Raw genomic sequence first — 18,940 nt, forward strand, 5'->3', positions numbered from 1 at the left:
ACATTGGATTAAAAAATCAAAGCAAGTTGCTATTCTATGTTATTGCACTTACCTCTCAACCTCTTAACGCAGGAAATCTGGACAAGGCCAAATATATTGGGGGGAATATACAAACAGTAGTAAAAATTGCTTTTGTATAAACTTAGTTGATAGAATAACAGGTCTTGCTTTAGCATGCATTTTTCTGAAGGGTATGAAGTCTGAAACTCAATGTCTGCCATTATTAAGTGACTTCATTCCTAAATGATTTGCCAGAAAACCACAAATTTTATGAGGAAATAACCAAAAATAAGAAGCAAACATCTATTCATTCTGCAAAAATCTGGACAGTTGAGAGGTAAAGTTCAGCCGGGAGAATTGTGCTGCAGAAATCCTACATGACGGACTTAGCTCCCTAGGTGTGGACAATAAGTGCCCCCCCCAAAAAAATGAAGATCTAAGAAAAGTGATTGCTTCAATCTAGCTTCATCACTTTCAGTAGCATTCAGACTCAATCAGTGAAAATATTCAGTAACAAAAAAAGTTTGGGCTTGTAGACAGTTGATTTAACTGGTTCCTAATCGAACATATCCAACCAAGAACTGGAGGGGGCATATCTGAGCTGATCAGATAATCAATAAACACCTTCCTGATTGTATTAAATTATATTCCTTGTATAATACAGTACAGTTGTTAGAGGGCATTTTAAATTTATTCTTTTGAACATTTTTCCCAGTAACAAATTAAATAAAATGCACGCGCCAATAATGACAAATCTGCCCAGTTCAGAACATTTCCATCATAAAAGTCTACTCAGACTTCTACAATCCACCGGTATCAGTAAATATGCACAATCTCTGCAAAAGTAAATGTCATCTAAATAATTCCACATTAAAGAGATCTTTAACTAATGAAGAGGTTGCCGCTAGCAAACAACTTTATATTTAATTGTTTCATCTACAAATAAAGTTCCTGTTGCCCTTGAGGAATAAATTGCCTATGTTACATTAAAAAAATGATAAGCTAGTAATATTGCAATATGGAATGGATGGCAAACTGATAACAGGTTCATAGTTACTAGGTATCTCCGCCAAAGAGGACATTTTCAGCACTGCAGCATCGACCCCCTTTAAAAGTACAACACAGTACAGTATCAGCAATGCATATAAATACTGTGGGCGTAGAACCCACAGCCTTCTGCATCAAAAGCAAATATTCAGCCTGTTATGCTATTAACAATGCAAGCAGACTCAGAATAAGCAGCACTAAACTTCTCTTCCCCTGTAGCTCTTGGCTGCTTGTAAAATCCACTCAACACTCAACTGTATCTCTCAACTTTGCAGCACAAGAAATCTGAAAAAAGACAAAATGGGGACACATTTTAAAAATTGCTTGTATAATCTTGGAAAGTTGCTAGAATAAAATGTGTTACCACTATGCAGCACTTTTGTGATGGGGATTTCAATTATCCATCTCTTAACTGGAAAATGTACACCACTAATGGTAAGAATACCAAATGGTTCCTTGACCTAATAAATACACACTAATGCAAGCTCCCTGGAGCAAATAGTCAACTTATCCACTAGTTGTCCAGTTGTCCTAATATTCTGGATCTGGTGTTAACAAGCTTAGACACTCCATGTCTGCACACTTACCTGTTATATCTATATCCCTCATAAACCTGATCACAAAACATTAGTCTTCTCAGTCAAAACCAGAAACTCCTCCTTAGTGACAACTTTAAACATGCATATAAAATATGCATACAGCACTGAAAAGCTTTTTTCATTGGTTTGTATTTTGTGTTTTCATAGAAGTACTATATAACAAGACTACCTAACAGCCTTCAATGTTATACTTATTAACCATGTTTCTGTAATACCAGCAATGGCCCCCTCCACTCATGCATCATGGCATTCAGCACCCCCTTCCAACCTATAAACAGTAATATTACCCAGCTATTCTGAGAGTAACTCAAATCTTTCTTCTTCTGCCACTTTTTGTGTCCTTTTCCACTTCTTCCTATTGCCTGAGTACCTCCCTCTTCTTCTGTATCTGAAAAACTCTCTCCACTTCCATCATTGTAATAGATCTTTTCTTTACACCTGTAAGCCCTGTTTTCCTTCACAGCAAAGGCAGAGTCTGTCACTTGCCTAGATCTGGTATCTCTGTCAGGTCTGTCTCCATTCTCCTAGGAATATGTAGCCCATCATCCTTGTCCACTGCAGCAGCAGGTCATATATTCCCAAGCCGCCCTCTTTTCACAGTTTGCTAATTAGCATAGGTAACACATCAGAGAATATTACCTCTAAGGTGTTAACCTGAAATCTCTCTGCCACCACTCTAGTCCTACTTGCTGCTCCCTCACCTGTCTCATCTGACAGTTCACTGGTGGTAGCATAAACTGCAGCGTACTTCCATCCTCTCCTCCTTGGTAATCATCTTTGTCATTTACTCAATGTCCTACTCAGTCTGACCCTAAAACTAGCATCACTGTAAGATGATCTTCCCTGACTCCCTTTCCATGATCCTTAATCCCCTTAGTGACTGGATCTCCATAGTCACCAAAACCTATTCTCTCTTGGCACACTTGTTTTTTCCCTCTTCGGTTCTATCCATATGTCAGGACTAAGGAGGTGTCAGACAGATTTCAGGTTGATAATTTGGAGGTAACATTCTCTGATGTGTTACCTATGCCAATTAACCCTTTTATCAACTACTGCCATCTCTTCAGTTCCACTACACCAGTTCTTACTATCTTTGTTGATTGCCTTACACCCTGTGATGCATCAAACCATTTTCCCATCTCTTCTATACTCTTTCTACAATGTCTTTCCACTGTTTTGTTTCTTTCACTCTTTATCACTCTTTCTTGACTGAGTGTCCTACCTCTGACTTCCTTGTGATATTGACTACTCAATGGCCGCCTCTGGCTGAGTCTCCCTTTCATTTCTTGTCACAAAGGTCTGCATCTGTCTCCCCATTTTCTCCCTGTTCTCTGTTTAATGACTGTATCTCCTGCTTTCCTCCCTTCCCCTTACTCCTTGCCAGTTACAGACATGTCACCAAATCCAAGTCATTGTTTAGGTTGCATAAAGCAGTTTACAGAGCTTCCATTTTAAATGGTTTCAATATTGTGATGATTACTGCATTTAAGGATTTTTGTCTAGAGGAGCTATCTTTTAAATAAGACTTACATCATGATCTTTACTACATCTTAGACAAAGATATCACTCATGGAGATTGTTTCTTTTCATTTCTGGACCAGTCAGAGGCAGGACTCAAACATGGTATGAATTGTATAACGTTAGTACTCTATGAAATGCTCAGAAAATGCTCAAATGTGATTCAGGAAAGTCAAAGTATCATTGCAATGGACAGAATATGTTACTATGTAGCACATTAAAATGGGCCAAGAATAGTAATTCTAGCAGTAAAAATGCAGTTCAAAGATAGGTATATATTAAGTACCATAGTCATCACCTAACACAAAGCTACAATACAGCTATCTAAAATGAGGCCAAATGGCCCCCAGGCAGGATACCAAAAGGTCAGCCAGCATATGACAACACATAGCTACCCAACACATGCACACACATGCACACACAGCTATAAACATCAGAACCACTGGTGGACAGGCTTACACATACTGGAGACATATTTTCTAGGTCAAAACACACACACACAGAGTAATAAAATGGGATTACTGTAATCTTCTGCCACTGTTATTAAAGCTTAGCTCCTCCAGAGATGCTTTGATGAGCAAGTGTGGGCTATATTTCCTGCAGAAAAGTCCAACAAACATTTTACACCATCCCTCATAAAACCTGATCACAAAACATTAGTCTTCTCAGGCAAAACCAGAAACTCTTCCTTACTGATGACTTAAAAAAAAAACCTCTTAAAACTCCATAATGAGCTTTCAAAATTCCACTGCAGTACGTGAGTGCTGACTTGTTTCTTGATTCACACTCTTTTTCCCAGCATGCAATGTGTGGGAAGAGAGTGAGAGCGGAGAACCAATCAGTAGCTATCCAGCCAGCCACATCACGTACGTGACTGCGGACATGCCAGTCCGAGCCCCTTCCATTCACTGCAGTTAGAAACCACATAGCCTTGGCATGTAAACAGTAAACCTTCACTTATTAAGCCAGACTTGTTTAATAGCAGTCCAGATTGAGAGAAATGATATTTTTTTAAAACCTGGAACTCACCATGCACACCATGCACAGTTCGAGTTCCGGTACTTAGTGAGTCAGTCGGACTCATATAAGGAAGCCAAGCCACTAAGCCAGTCAGTATTTTTTTTTAATAAATATATATATATTTTTTTGTTTTTCTTTCCTTTTAGCTGGGGGGGGGGGCTGCGAGGCTGCAGTCCTGCAGTCCAATAGCACAAGCCACCACTGGCCCTGGTAAAGCTGTAACTCTTGTTTCTAAATTATCTGATACTAATTGCTTAAATTATAATACAGATACAAATTGTTTATGAGAGTGTTTTAAGCTAACATCTGAAGCTTAGAGAAAAAAACGTTTTGTGAGCACAGGTACAAGGCAGATGAAAGTGTGTGTGAATATATTGCTGAACTAAGCACTTATTTTCATAGCTGGGTGAGTGGGTGTCAGTCACCACTTTTGAAAGGCTGACAGACCTCTTGGTGAGGGAACAAGCCCTTAGTACTTTTCCTGAGAATATGAGAATCTGGCTGGCAGATAGAGAATGTAATACCACAGATGAGTTGTGAAAAAAGGGAGACCTATACCTAACAAGCAGGGAATCACTGCCCAGGAAAGGGATACCCAGTGCTGCACATGGGTCTAAGGAAACCCATGGTGGGCAGCCTAAACTGCCCCAACAGAGTCCACCAGTAACAGGGGAAGGAGCCACTAGTTCAGGTACATGGCCAGGATCAAGGGTTAAAAATTGTAAATGGAACCAGTGGGGCTATGTAGCATATAGATGTCCATGGTGGCAAGGTGAGGAACAAAAGGTGTGAGAGCCAGAAAGTGGGAATGACAGAATGCCAGTGGTACGTTGTCTTGAGACAACAAGGGTACCAAACTACCACAAGAGGTTATATCCTGTCTTAGTAGATGGAAAACAGACCACTGCTAAGACAGACACAGCCTCTGGCCTAACCATTGTGAAGCCTGCAATGGTTAAAGAGGAGCACTACTTGCTTTGGGGAGTCTACTCCAGTCAGCGCTTTAGGAGGGACCCCATTCCAAATACCTTTGGCTAGGGTTCACCTTGACTGGGAGGGTGGAAAAGGAAGCAAGCAAGTAGGTATTTTTGAGGATATCCCAGCAGATGTCCTGACAGGGAATTATTTTGAAAATGCAGTACCTTGTGTATATGCAGGTACACACAGTCAGGCTTTGAGACAAGCATGTGGGTCTGGTAGCATGGGGGGTATGCAGACAGACTGCACACTTGAAGCCAGGACTGGTGAGGTGGCAACGTCAGAGAGGGAGCTACCCTGTAGCAGTGAGACTGAAGGTGAGCCACAGCTGCTGGTGGGTACTGATGTTACCTTGGACAGAGTGACTGCAAAGGCAGAGGTGAGTAGTAGTACCCAGGCTGACAGTGAGGCACTGCTGTCAGAGGATGCCAGATTTCCTGTGGAAGGGGAGATGGGAAGGAATACAAAGAGAGAGTTGAGACAGGCTCACCTTTCAGACCATACTTTACAGGGCTTGAGAGAAGTAGCCAAGGAGGCACCTGATTGTCAAGGAAAAGGGGAATCTGTATACTGGGAAAAGAGTAACTGTATAGAGAGTGGACCTCTGAAGGAGGGCTAGAGAGTCAGAGAATATAGCAGTTGATAGTGCCCAGAACCTGCCATCTGGTAGTTCTAGCCATAGCCTATGAGATTTCCTTTGCAGATCATATGGGCATAAAATGTACCAACAGACATATTATGCAGAACTTACTAGGCCTTACTAAAAGAAAGCTATCCGATAGAATTTATGATCACCTCTATGAAATAAGGAAAACTTCAGACACTAATGCTCTAGCTCAGCACATAAGAAAGCATGATGATCATGCGTTCTGTTTTAGAGTGTTAGAAGTAATCCCACAGAACCTCAGAGGAAGTGATGCTAGTAATAGTCTTGCATTAGCTGAATTAAAGTGGATTCTGAGATTTAATGCACACAACCATCCTGGCTTAAACACCTCTGTGTCTATTAAACATGTTTTGAATAGTAGGAAACGTTAATAAGATGATTTTCTGAATACTATGAAATTATTACCTTAGCTTTTTAGTTACAGCTTTGATTCACTATGTCTTAATCCAATAACTTTTATAGTTTTTTATTGTGCATCAACATTTATATGTTCCCAAAAAATTTTCTATCTTGATACACATTTGAATTCTCATACAGCAACTTAATATTCATATATCTCTAAGTAACTATTTATGCATTTTCATCTTTATACCTTAATCAAATATTAATTTATGATAAACCATGGAACTTTTTAGATTTTTCAGATTTTTTAGACCTTTTAGTCTTTTTTAATTCGTAAGTAGATTATTAAAATTATTAAATAATAGACAAATGACTCATAAACAACTTAGAGATACACCTAATTGATTGGTTGTTTAGTTTTGTCGTTCATTTTAATATTTGATTAATGTACTATTTAGTCTTAATATTATCATATTTTTTATATTATACATACATTTCTTATATATACATTTTCTACATTTATTTATTTAAATTAACATTAAAATATTAAAATATTAATTTATTTATATATAGTATATATTTAGTACATTCTATATACATATATATAGGTATATATACTGTTATGTGGATATATTCATGCATAACTTAAATAATAACCATCTATAAATAACAACCATCTGTATAGTTACCCCATACATTTACCACTTGCAATATATATTATAGATAGTTTACTATATTTAGAGTGTTCATTCATCATTCATCATTTAGCAGGTGATGAACATTTGTTAAATAGGCGCAAATAGTGCAGTATGTGCGTCCTCTTGCAACACTTCTTTGTTTAAGATTCATTACATATATTTTTCTGAAGAGTGTTTTTCACGCTAGTTCTTTACGCTAGCTTTTTACGCTAGCTTTCAACGCTCCACGTTGAACATTAATGTTCTCGCAATCTTATAACATTACTTTAGAAGTGCTTTATTAGATTTTGACACTATCTTAAAATATGCGCTTTTAGCATGTATTTATATATTTACCTTATGTCCATGAAATATTGTACCTTGTTTTGTTTTATTCTTTATTTCAGGCTTGAGCTGAAATTAATTTTGAGTTTTTGTCATTTCATCTTATATATAAGTAGGTTTTATATTTTATGGCTTAATATATTTAGTAATATATTTGGGAATGCACATTTTTACAGCTATGGTTTAACCAATGTTTTCATTTGTCTGTTTGGGCGTTCATTTTTACACACTATAGAAATGTATGTTGTTTTTAATCTTGGTTTCTTTAAATGCTCAATGAATCAATTAATTAGTCATTAGATTATTGTCTTTGCTAATTATTTTACTATATAAAGCAAGTCAGTGGGTTTAATTGTTATCTGAAGAAGCATGGTTGCATCCACGCGAAAGCGCTTATCATCCCACTTGTCAAATAAAAGGTCTATTTTACTTTATTTTATCGTTACAAGTTTCACTGGATTTATTATTTGGTTAGAGAAATTGTCACTTGCTGTTTCGTGGAGAGATCAGTTTCTGTTTCCATACATATTATGCAGAACGTTTACTGGGCTGGGATTTCCAGGGATGTAACAGGGTACTGCAGGACCTGTGAGCAGTGCAAAAGGTAGGCAAGGCAGGAGACAAGGTGAAATGCTCCTTTGATGCCTTTGCCATTGATTGAGGAGCCATTTCAGAGGATAGCTATGGATATTGCGGGGCCTCTGAGTACCCCAAGTTCCTCAAGGAAAAAGTATATCCTAGTGGTAGTAGAGTATCAAAATACCCTGAGGCGGTGGCCCAGTCCTCCATTGAGGCCAAAAAGGTGGCAAATGCTTTGTAGAGATTTTCAATAGGGTAGATTTCCCAGAAGAAATACTGACTGACAGAGGTGCCAATTTCTTGTCAGGCCTGCTGGCTTATCTGTGAAAGCACTGTGGGGAGAAGTACCTAAAGATCATCCCCTACCATCCCCAGACTAATGGTCTGGCGGAGAGGTTAAACTCTACACTAAAGACCATGCTATAGGCATTTGCAGACCAGTTTAAGAGGGAGTGGGACAAATATTTGTCCCATCTGTTGTTTGCTTACAGAGAGATGCCCCAGGAATCCACAGGGTTTTCATCTTTTGAGTTGTTGTATAGGCATAGGGTGAGGGGACCTCTAGATTTTATTTGAGATGACTGGGAGGGTGAGTGTTAATCGCACAAGGAGTCTGTTGTGGCTTATGTCCTAAACCTCAGGACATGGTTCAGGGAACTCATAGGCTTGGCCCAGGAGAACCTGGCAGAAGGCCAACAGCAGAATAAAGTCTGGTATGACAGGAATCCTTGAGCTAGAGAGTATGCTATAGGGCAGCAGGTTACGGTTCTCATTCCTGTCAGACACAATAAGCTACAGGCAGCTTGGAAGGGACTCTTTAAAATAGTAAGGAAGGTCAGTGATGCTAACTATATGGTAGAATTACTAGGCAGGAGGCCGGGGCACAGATTGTACCATGTTAACATGAAGAAACCATCTGATGTTGTAAATTTTTATTCATTCCTTACTGTTAGGACTTCAGTTCCATCCTTGGAACCGACATGGCCAGTACCAAGCTCGTGCCCGCCAAAAATTCTCAGCTAAGACCTACTCACAATGCCCCTTTCATAGTCTCTTCAGATCTCATTTGTACCGTTCCTCATCAGACGTGCCAAGCCTTCTCTCAGCTAAGTGTTAGCTTTTTTGTGTTTTCCTTTTTTTTACTCTTTAGTGTTTGTAAGACATTTTTTTTTTTTTGTCATCTAAAGTTATTTTCTATCTCTACCTCTTCTTTTCCTAACTAAGCCCTAACCACTACCTTGGTAATTCTTTCATACCATTGTTTGTACTACTCCCTCTCTCCCTACCTAGTAGGCCTTCCTCTTACCTTTTGGTATTTCTCAGTGCCATTGTTGGTACTCTTTCCTGCTATCTTTAAAAAAAATAGTGCTTTCTTTCACTGTCTATCTCTTGTTGCTAGCTATAGTTTGTTGTGTGGTTATATTTGTGTGTTACAATGGTGGATAAGGCCAAGCTTGGGTTCAAACAGTGTGATAAGTGCGGGTGTAAGTTGCCCAATTCTGACAGTCATGCCCGGTGTGTTTACTGTTTGGGTGTTGACTACCTTAATGTTTCTTGCGACATTTGTTCTAGCTTCAGCAACCGCACGTTGGCTGAAAGCAAGAACAAGCTTATTCTTAAGGGTATGCTAAAATCACCCTTCATGGAGGCTCTTTCTAGGATAGAGGTCTCACCATCTCCTAAGCATAAAGATGTAAAAAGGCATAAGGAGAAATGGAGTCTTTTGGTTCCGACATCCCCATCCTCCTCAGAACCGAGTCAACACCATGCTTCTCCCACACTGTCAGCACAGACAGCTTCATCACCAGGGTCCCTATCTTCTCCATTGGTGCCCCTTTGATTTTGACTCAGACTCCTTCCACTGTACAGACCTCAACACCATCTCCCACAGTGCCGACTTTATTTGTGACACGGGCTCTGACTACTGTACCTGCATCAGCACCAACCCCAGCCACGGTGCCGATGTCTTACACAGCTCCACTGATAATGACTACTTCAGTTCCAAAGGTCGAGCACCTTCCCAGAACTAGGTATTCTCCATCTTATGATCCCTTTTTGGGACAGCAATTTAGTCTTTTTCTTGGGAGACCAGACTCCCCATCAGCAGCATCCTTGAGATCCACCAGGAGTCTTTCGGAACAGGGTGTATTGAGGGTTGTAGACCAGCTTCTGGCAGCTAGAGGATTAATCACCCAGACCAGGTCTTCCCTCATCCTTGAAGGGGAAGCTCTCATGGTGTATTCTCCTGTCTATCCTCTTCCAGCCTCCACACAGATTTCGGAGACTTCGGTACCGATGACCATACTGTCTCAGCGCTGGCAGCGGAGGCTTTCCTGTTGGCACTGATTACTCTTGGCACTATGGCTCCTCTGGAACTGGGCACTCTCTGAGCAGTGATTGGGCTGTTGGCACCATGGCACCTAGTTTAGCGTTGATTTTTTCTGTGGTGTCATCTACAGCCATGGCTCTCCTGGCAGCTGCCAGTCCTCTCAGAGCTCCACACCTGGAGATGGCCTCCTCAGGGTGGGGTGTGTCCCCAGTTCTGAGGTCATACTTCTTGGTTCTGGGCTCCCATCCCTCCTTGGGTGGGCTTGCTTTCCAGGTGATGGAGAGGGTCCTTGCATCAACATGCTCGCAATTGACACCATTGGCATCGGAACTAGAACCCCCTCTAGGTTTCAGTTGTCCCACCCTCCTACTCTGGAACCTTTAGCATGGGAGCCACAAGACCTGCCCTTCAAGGGAACCCTTTCTCTGGAGTCCTCCTCAGAAAATCCCACTGGGGAGCCACTCAGGAAGAAACTTTGCAAAAGGAAGCATCTTGATTCCCCTGAGAAATCCATCACTGAAGACACAAATTTTGATGAGGGAGAAGGGTCCCCATGGTCTCCCCCGAAGATGTCTCATTTGGAGGCATTCTCGAGAGCCTCAAGCAGAGGGGAGACTGGAAGACTTCCAACCCTTCTTCGGAGGAATTGATGTCCTTTCAGGCTTTCTGTGCTCAGCCATCTACTTCCTCGTTGACCCCACCTGCAGATGAGCTCATTTGACTTATTGTGCAGCATGCCTGGAAGGCCCCGGACAACACAGAACCCATCCCTCTGAGGCCAGATAAATTTTTTTCCACCCCAGAAGACCAGCCCAATTTGCCCAAACAGCTGGTAGTCGATTCCATGGTCGTAGCAGTGGCCACCAAGAGGGAAATGGCGGAAGATAGTTCCACTGTTCATCCCCCAAACAGGGAGTCTCGGGCTATGGACAGACTGGGGAAGTGGACCTATGCTTCATCAACCTTTGCCATCCAGTCACTGAATTACCTGGCACACTTTGCTTGCCTCCAAAGAGACCTAATTTCAGAAATGTCTGCCTCTTTGGCGGAGGTACTGCCTGAGGAGGTGCGTGATACTGTTGCCTCTCAGTTAGCTACCTTGGAATCAATCTCAAACTACTCAATGCGCTTGATTTCTCACACTACTGAGGGGGCAGCTCAAGCAGCCGCATCGGGCATCGTTATGAGACGGCATGCTTGGATGCATTTGTGTGACTTTGTGGACCCCTTTATATCTTCCTTTTTCAATGCACCTGTTGACAAATCTTCCCTTTTTGGTACCAAAGTAAGAGACATACTTTCACATAGTCAGAAGGATGGAAAGTCCTTGTCTGCTGTGGACATACATTTTTCCACCCCGAGAGGTCCTACTCCAGAAATCAGAGGGGAGGAAAATTGTGGTTCAAGAAGTCCCAAGGATTTTTTTGTGACACTTGTGATGAGCATTCCTCCCAGGGCAGAGGGGGTAACACATCTGGAAGACACCCCTTTCGGGGCAGAGGGGGTCTGCGTAACCAGGGAGCTAGGGATTCCTTCTTTGGCTGACCCTTCCAGCACTCCTGAACAGCGGCCCGATTGCTTTCCTCTGGAAGCAGTCAGGGGTCATTTATCTGTGCACCTAAAGGCCTGGCAACTCATAACAATGGATGTATGGGTGCAAAGAATAATATCCAGAGGCTATCATATTCAATTTGACCTCACTCCCAGACCCATAAAATGAATCCCCAATGTCCCACCTGGTCAGAGGGAGGCTGCAGCCTTAGAAATCGAAAAGCTGCTAAGAAAAAGCGCCATCCAACCAGTCCCACCAGACCAAAGAGGATCCGGCTTTTACTCGAGATTCTTTTTAGTGCCAAAAAAGACAGGGGACTGGAGACCAATCCTGGATCTCTGCTTACTAAACAAATTAATCAAACCTCAAAAATTCCGGATGGTCACGGTTCAGTCCATTCTACACTTTCTGAGGAAGGACAACTGGATGTCCTCTATAGACCTCCAGGACACGTATTACCACATAAAGATGGACAAACACTCCCGGAGATTTCTCCACTTCTGTCTGGGAGCCAATCATTATCAGTTCAGGATACTGCCCTTTGGTCTCTTGACAGCCCCCAGAGTGTTCACCAAATGTATGGCAGTTGTAGTAGCTAATCTCTGACTACAAGGTTTCCAGGTGTTTCCATATCTAGACGATTGGCTCCTTACCACCATGACCAGGGATCTTCTCATTCTCAGTCTCTCTTACACTCAAGGCCTTGCTCTTCACCTAGGTATCATGATCAACATGGACAAATCACATGTCTACAACAAGTGCACTGGAATTCATTGGAGTGATCTTCGACACACTGTCCTGTCAAGCTTCCCTTCCTCCTCACAGGCTTTCAAAAATAACAAACCAGATTCAAGTCCTCCTCCTGCAGACATTTGTACCAGCATGCCTTGTACTACAACTATTGGGCTCTATGGCAGCAATGATTACCTTAGTACCACTGGTAAGGTTGCATATGAGACTATTACAGTGGCTCCTTTCATCACAATGGTCGATCTTAACTCAACCACTCGATCACATGATATGCCTTAAATATCTTTGCAAAAAAAATGCTATGGTGGATGAAGCCAGAATCAAATCTTTGGTGTCTACCTTTCTGTCTTCCCCAGCCCAGGGTCACGGTGACCATGGATGCTTCCCTGTTAGGGTGGGGAGGCATTTCCAGGGAAAGACAGCCCAAGGCACCTGGTCCCCCATAAAGGCTAATTTGCACATAAATGTCCTGGAATTGAGAGCAATTCTCTTAGCATTGCAAGTGTTCCACACATCCCTTCCTTCCTGGACCATTGCAATTCAATCGGACAACATGTCAGTCATCTGTTACATCAACAAGCAAGACAGAACCAGGTCTTAACCCCTGTGTTGGGAATCCATGAGAATTTGGCATTGGGCGATGGCTTCCAACCGCTTTCTCATAGCAATGTACATTCCTGGGAGTTCCAATCTTATTGTGGACAATCTGAGCAGGAACATTTTGATGCCTCATATGTAGTCCCTCAATCCTATAATAGCAGATTCGATCTTCCACCGTTGGGGCAAGCCTTGCTGCAACCTGTTTGATTCTCCCTTAAACAACAAATTCAGAAGCTATTTTGCCCTGATCCCCCCTCAGGGGGAGTCACCGAGGGATGCTCTGATGCACAACTGGCCCCTGGGACTACTGTATGCCTTTCCCCTATTTCCCCTCATCCTGAAATTTCTGCAGAAAGCTCAAAGGTTGAGAAGCAAAGTGACCCTCATTGCCCCTTATTGGCCCCGTCAAGTCTGGTTCCCATTCCTATGGCCTCACCTGATTCACAGCCCATGAATCCTGGATCAATCCCAAGGTCTGCTGTTTCATCCTCAGGGACTGATTCACCCCTATATCTATAGCCTCAAGCTCACAGCTTGGTTTCTCCACTTCCAATGATAGCCAGGCTACCTGATATTTCATCCCCTGTTCGCGAGATCCTTCTGGCTTCGCACAAACCATCCACCAGAAACAATTTATTCCAGTAAGTGGACTAGGTTCTCCAGATGGGCCAGAGAACATAACATCGACCTCTTTTCCATGCCTATTCAGAAGATCCTTCAATAACTCACTACACTGTTGCATGCAGGAGCTTCAGCATCGGCAATTACAGTGCATTTAGCAGCTATTGCAAACTTTCACAATGGAATTGACAATTCATCTGTTATGCCACACCGTCTCTGCAAAATCTTCATGAAAGGAGTTTTACATATTAAACCTCCTATCAAGCCTCCTATAGAACCATAGAACTTGACTTTGGTGCTTTAGTCATTAATGAGTCCTCCATTTGATCCTTCTAATTCCTGTGATATCAAATTTTTGTCTTGCAAAACTCTACTTCTAGTAGCCCTTACCTCAGCGAGAAGAGTATCTGAGTTGCAGACCTTGCGTGTCAAGAGACCTTACTTCATTTTTCATAGGGAAAGAGTGTCCCTACATACTGACCCCTCCTTTTTGCCCAAGGTCATTTCTGTTTTTTCCATTAATCAATCTATTGACCTACTGGTTTTCTTTTCCCACCATTCAAATTGAGGGGAATACCTTCTGCATACCCACAATGTTCATAGACAACTTTGTTTCTACTTGGACAGAACTAAATCTTTCAGAAAAAAAATGATCAATTGTTTGTGGCCTTTGCAGGACCCAGAATGAGTAAGCCTGTTTCCAAAATGACTTCATCTTCTTGGCTCAGGAATGCCATTACTTTCATCTACCACCAAAACAAAGTGGCCTTACCTTCCAAAATAAAGGCTCACTCTGCTAGATTGATGGCTACTTCAGTGGCTTTGCATTCCAGAGCCTCTATGGATGGTATCTGTGCAGCAGCCACTTGGGCAAGACCTCATACCTTTATCCCAAATTATAGATTGGATTTGGCCTCCAGCGGATGAGCATCTTTTGGTTCTATGGTACTCAGGAATGTTCTTCCTTAGGGACACCCAGGATTCAAGTAGCTGGGGATTCGGTCCTAACAGTAAGGAATGAATAAAGATTTACAACATCAGATAAAGAAGTTATGTCTTACCATAACATTCCATCTGTGTTGTACATCTTTATTCATTCATTACTTCCCTCCCTCCTTCCCCCCTGCCTGGACTCCTGGTGGACTTTAGGATTTCCTTATTAGTCAAGGTATCTGCTCAGACAGAGCCTCCAAGTATCACTATTATTACTTCTATACTATAATGGCGGGCAAACTCGATCTGAAGAGACTATGAGAGGGGCATTGTGGATAGGTCTTAGCTGAGAGTTTTTGGTGCACACGAACTTGGTACAGAAAGATCTACAACATAGATGGAATGTTATGATAAGACATACCTTCTTTTTACCATGATAGAGAGACCATTGTGCTAAGTATTTGCAGTAGAAGGCAGGAGAAGTCTGAGGGGGATCTATGGCTACAGGGAGCAAGCCAGCAAAATCCCAAATTACTGTAGTGGAGCCTAGGGTTGATGGCATATGATATGACAGTGCAGCACTTGTAATGGGGTCACAAATGCCAAGGCAGCTAGGATCCCAAGATAGGGTATGGGGTAATGCATACTCAGAGAGGCTCATCACTCTCAAGCAATGTTTCTCAAGAATCACTTGAAAACTAGTTTGAGTCTTCTAGGGGGGAAAGAAGTGTGACAAAGGGAGATACTGCCAGCACAGCTATCTGGAATTTTTTAAATAAGTATATGTCATTTTTGAATATCAACATGATCTATATAAGATGCTTGTGTTATAAATGTATTACAACTGTATGTCATGTGCACGTCAAACTGGTCTGTACAGACATGTGTATTAAAAGAGGTATTTTATAAAGTGCTTGTGCTTAAAATGTAACCATAGTGTGCCCTACTGGAATAGAACAGAAATGTACATGCTCCATTGTTACTGTTTAAATGTATATATTTTAACAGTGAAAACTGGAATGCAGGAGGTTAACTTCAGAAAAAAAAAGCTAAAATTAAATTACTTTATGGCTATGCAATAAAATATTATATCTTTCAGTTTTTATTGCAGCTACAGACACAGAGTCTGTGCTGAGAAGTTTCCTGTATTGGCTCCAGAATGAACTAATTACTACCTCTGAAGGTATGAAGGAATACATTTATTTTATGACTTCCAGCATCTGCCAAAGATCTGAAGTCTATGTATTTTTTCAGGTAGATGTTAAATACTACCAGCTTTCAGCAGTGGGGGTTTCACCTGGGATAGAGTCAGATGACAAGAAGTGATGTCATTCTGCAAGCTATCCTAGCAGTATTAATTTGAGATAAAGGTTCATAGGTTCATAGGTGTGTACTAGGCTAATGACCCTGGAGCCTTTACAAGTCTAGCTCATAGGATTACCCAGGCATCGTGCCACCCGACCTTAGTTCCCAGTGCCTCTGTCGAGTAGAGCCACTGGCGTGATCCCAGGGGTGAATTTTCTATTTCCCATCCACTCATCAAGATTTCTCTTGAAGAGGGCCAGTGAGGTGCTCTGTTTGACATGTATGGGAAGTCTATTCCATAGTATGGGCAGCCTCTGAGTTATGAACCTGTCTCTTCAGCATGTTCTGTTGATTGTGGTAATGAGGTAGAGGTCTCTAGAGCATGTGGTGTGGAGGGATTAGGATTTCTTTAGATGTATCATTTCTAACAGAGCTGGGTCAGACATGGCTTTGTAAGTCAAGTAGAGATCGCCTCTAAGTAGGTAATATGAGACAGAGAATAACTGGAGTTTTTGGAGTCTGTCCATATAGGGCAAGTGTTTAAGGCCTAGGATCCTCTTTGTGAGGTACTTTTGTGGTCCCTCCAGTTGCTGCAGCTGTCTAGTGAGTACATGCCAAATGGGGCATTGTACTCGATGATCGGCCTAATGAGGGAAGAGTAGAGGAAGACAATGACCTCTTTCTTCCTGGATGCAAAACCCTTAGTAATGAGATTTGCCACATAGAAGGACTTTCTGACCACAGTGGCAATGTGGTGGTCAAAAGAGAGGTTGCTGTCAACCAGTGTTCCCTGATCTCTTATAACACCTTCTGTGTTCAGTGGACTACCATTGATGTGGTAATTCATGGGAACTGGGTTTTCCCAAAGGGGATGATGACACATTTTTTGGCATTGAGCTTAAGGCCATGGTTCTTACACCAGTCGTTGGTCTCAGTGAGGCCTTTCTGTAGGATGTCAACATCACTTGGAGAGTTAATAATAGCTCCCAACTTCCCATCATCTGCAAATTCTGTCAGCCAGAGCCCCTTCGTGTTGCCCTGGACTTCAGAGAAGTAGATACCAAACAGGAGAGGACCCAGTAGCAAACCCAGTGGGACTCCACTCATGACTGGTCGGCAGTTTGACTTGGAGTCAGCTACTTTCACACTGTGGGTTCTATCTCTGAACCAGTTTGCAACCCACCTAGTGATATACAGGTTGATGCCTAGCTTAATGAGTTTTTCTATGATTCCTGAGTGGGGAATGGCATCAAAGGACTTGGCCACATCAAGGTAGGCTGTATGAACCATCTTGCCTTCATCCACAGCTGTGGTGAAAGAAGAAGGCATGATCTACCCTTCACAAAACCAAACTGTGTGGGATCCAAAGTTTAAAGATTCCCTATATCCTTGTTTATTAGGTCCATGATGATGCATTCCATAGCTTTGCATATCAGACTCATCGGGCTAATGGAGCGATAGTTCCCAGGGTCTGTAATTGCTCCTCCTTTGTGGAGAGGGATGACTGTAGCAGTGCGCCATTTGGTAGGGACAAAACCTGGGTGCCTGGAAATCTACTGATATTGTGATTGGTCTTTTGGGGGGGGGGGGGTAAAATTGGCACTGAATCTGTTGACTAGTATATTGGCAATATATGTTGGCTCGTTATAGGAGGTACCATTGTGCAGTAGCTCAGACCAAATATGGGTATTGCCATGGAGATTCTTTACATAACTATAGAAGGCCTTGTGGTTGTCTTTACTATCTGCTGCAATCCTGTTTTCATAGCTAGCTTTAGAGGATTTGATGAGGGATCTCAACTTTTTGTTGAGGCTGATAAGGTAGTTTTTCCAGTCTTGGGACTTCACCTTATTCTGCATCAGTTTCCTCCTTCTGTTGTAGAATTTGTTTATGGCAGGGGGCCACCAGATTGGTTTCCTTTTTTTGGAGGAGAGCATCTTGGTTCTATTGGGTATAGCAAGATCCATGCATTTGTGTACGTGTTCGTACAGTGCATTGGTGTATGATTTGGTGGTCATGCAATTTTTCTCCATTTGCATGGGTGCTGTGAAGTTAGCCACTCTGTTTTTAGAAGCCCAATGTTAGCTTTGGAGAAGCTTTTCATGGTGGTTACCTTTGCAGGGAGGGTGGGAGGGATATGCATTTCCAAGGTGATTAGTTTGTGGTCAGATTTAACCAGGGAGGAGTTGACTATTGTTGTACAGCAATGGCCGCCCATGTTACTAATAACCAGGCCAAGGATGTTGTTACCTCTAGTGGGGGTAAGAATGAGCTGGTCCAGGGCATTGGAATTAATGAATTCCAGTAAACATTGGACAAGTGTATTGGTACATGAGTAGTTTTCCCAGTTAATGGGGGGGTAGTTGAAGTTGCCCAGTATGAGAGTGTTAGGTTGGACCCTAATATTCCTCAGGGTGCTTAGGAATGTGGAGTGTGAGTCTTGAGACATGGTTGGAAACCTATAGCAGGCTACGACCTGAATTGCTGTCTTACCCAATATTAGCCGCACCTGAAGTATCTCTGATGTGTTATGTTGGGCAACCAGTTTGGAGGTGTGCACATCCTTTATGAATATGGAAACACCACTGCCTTTGGAGCTTTGGTCCAAGTTCTGTGGCTGAAAAAGATGTAGAATGAGTTATAGCCTGGTAGTGCAGGAGTGCTTTCTGCTGCTTTAAACCAGGTCTCTTTTACAGCACAAATTTAGATATTCTCCATTTTGAGGAGTGCTTCAAATGAGTGCATTTTGAGATTTAGACTTCTAGAGTTGAGCAGCATGACCCTCAGATTGCATTTGTTTGTTGCTATTACGGTGGTCATTTGGTCTTTGGAACACCACCTAAAAAAGACACTGTAGGGGTGGCAAGAGCCTTGGCCAGTATCCGGAAGCCCAGGGGTGACAGATGCAGACCATCTCTGGCAAAACATTGAGGTCTGTCAATAATGTCATCCCAGGCAGACAGATACTGGATCCCCTTAGAATGACACTAGAAACATAGCCAATTGCTGAAATCAATCATTTTCTGCTTGTACTGTGGTATCATTCTGGGTCATGGTAGGATGCTGCTCATGGCTAGG

The sequence above is a fragment of the Protopterus annectens genome, chromosome 5.part0 (genome assembly GCF_019279795.1).
Source record: "Protopterus annectens isolate FY-2018-M chromosome 5.part0, PAN1.0, whole genome shotgun sequence".
NCBI lineage: Eukaryota > Metazoa > Chordata > Ceratodontiformes > Protopteridae > Protopterus > Protopterus annectens.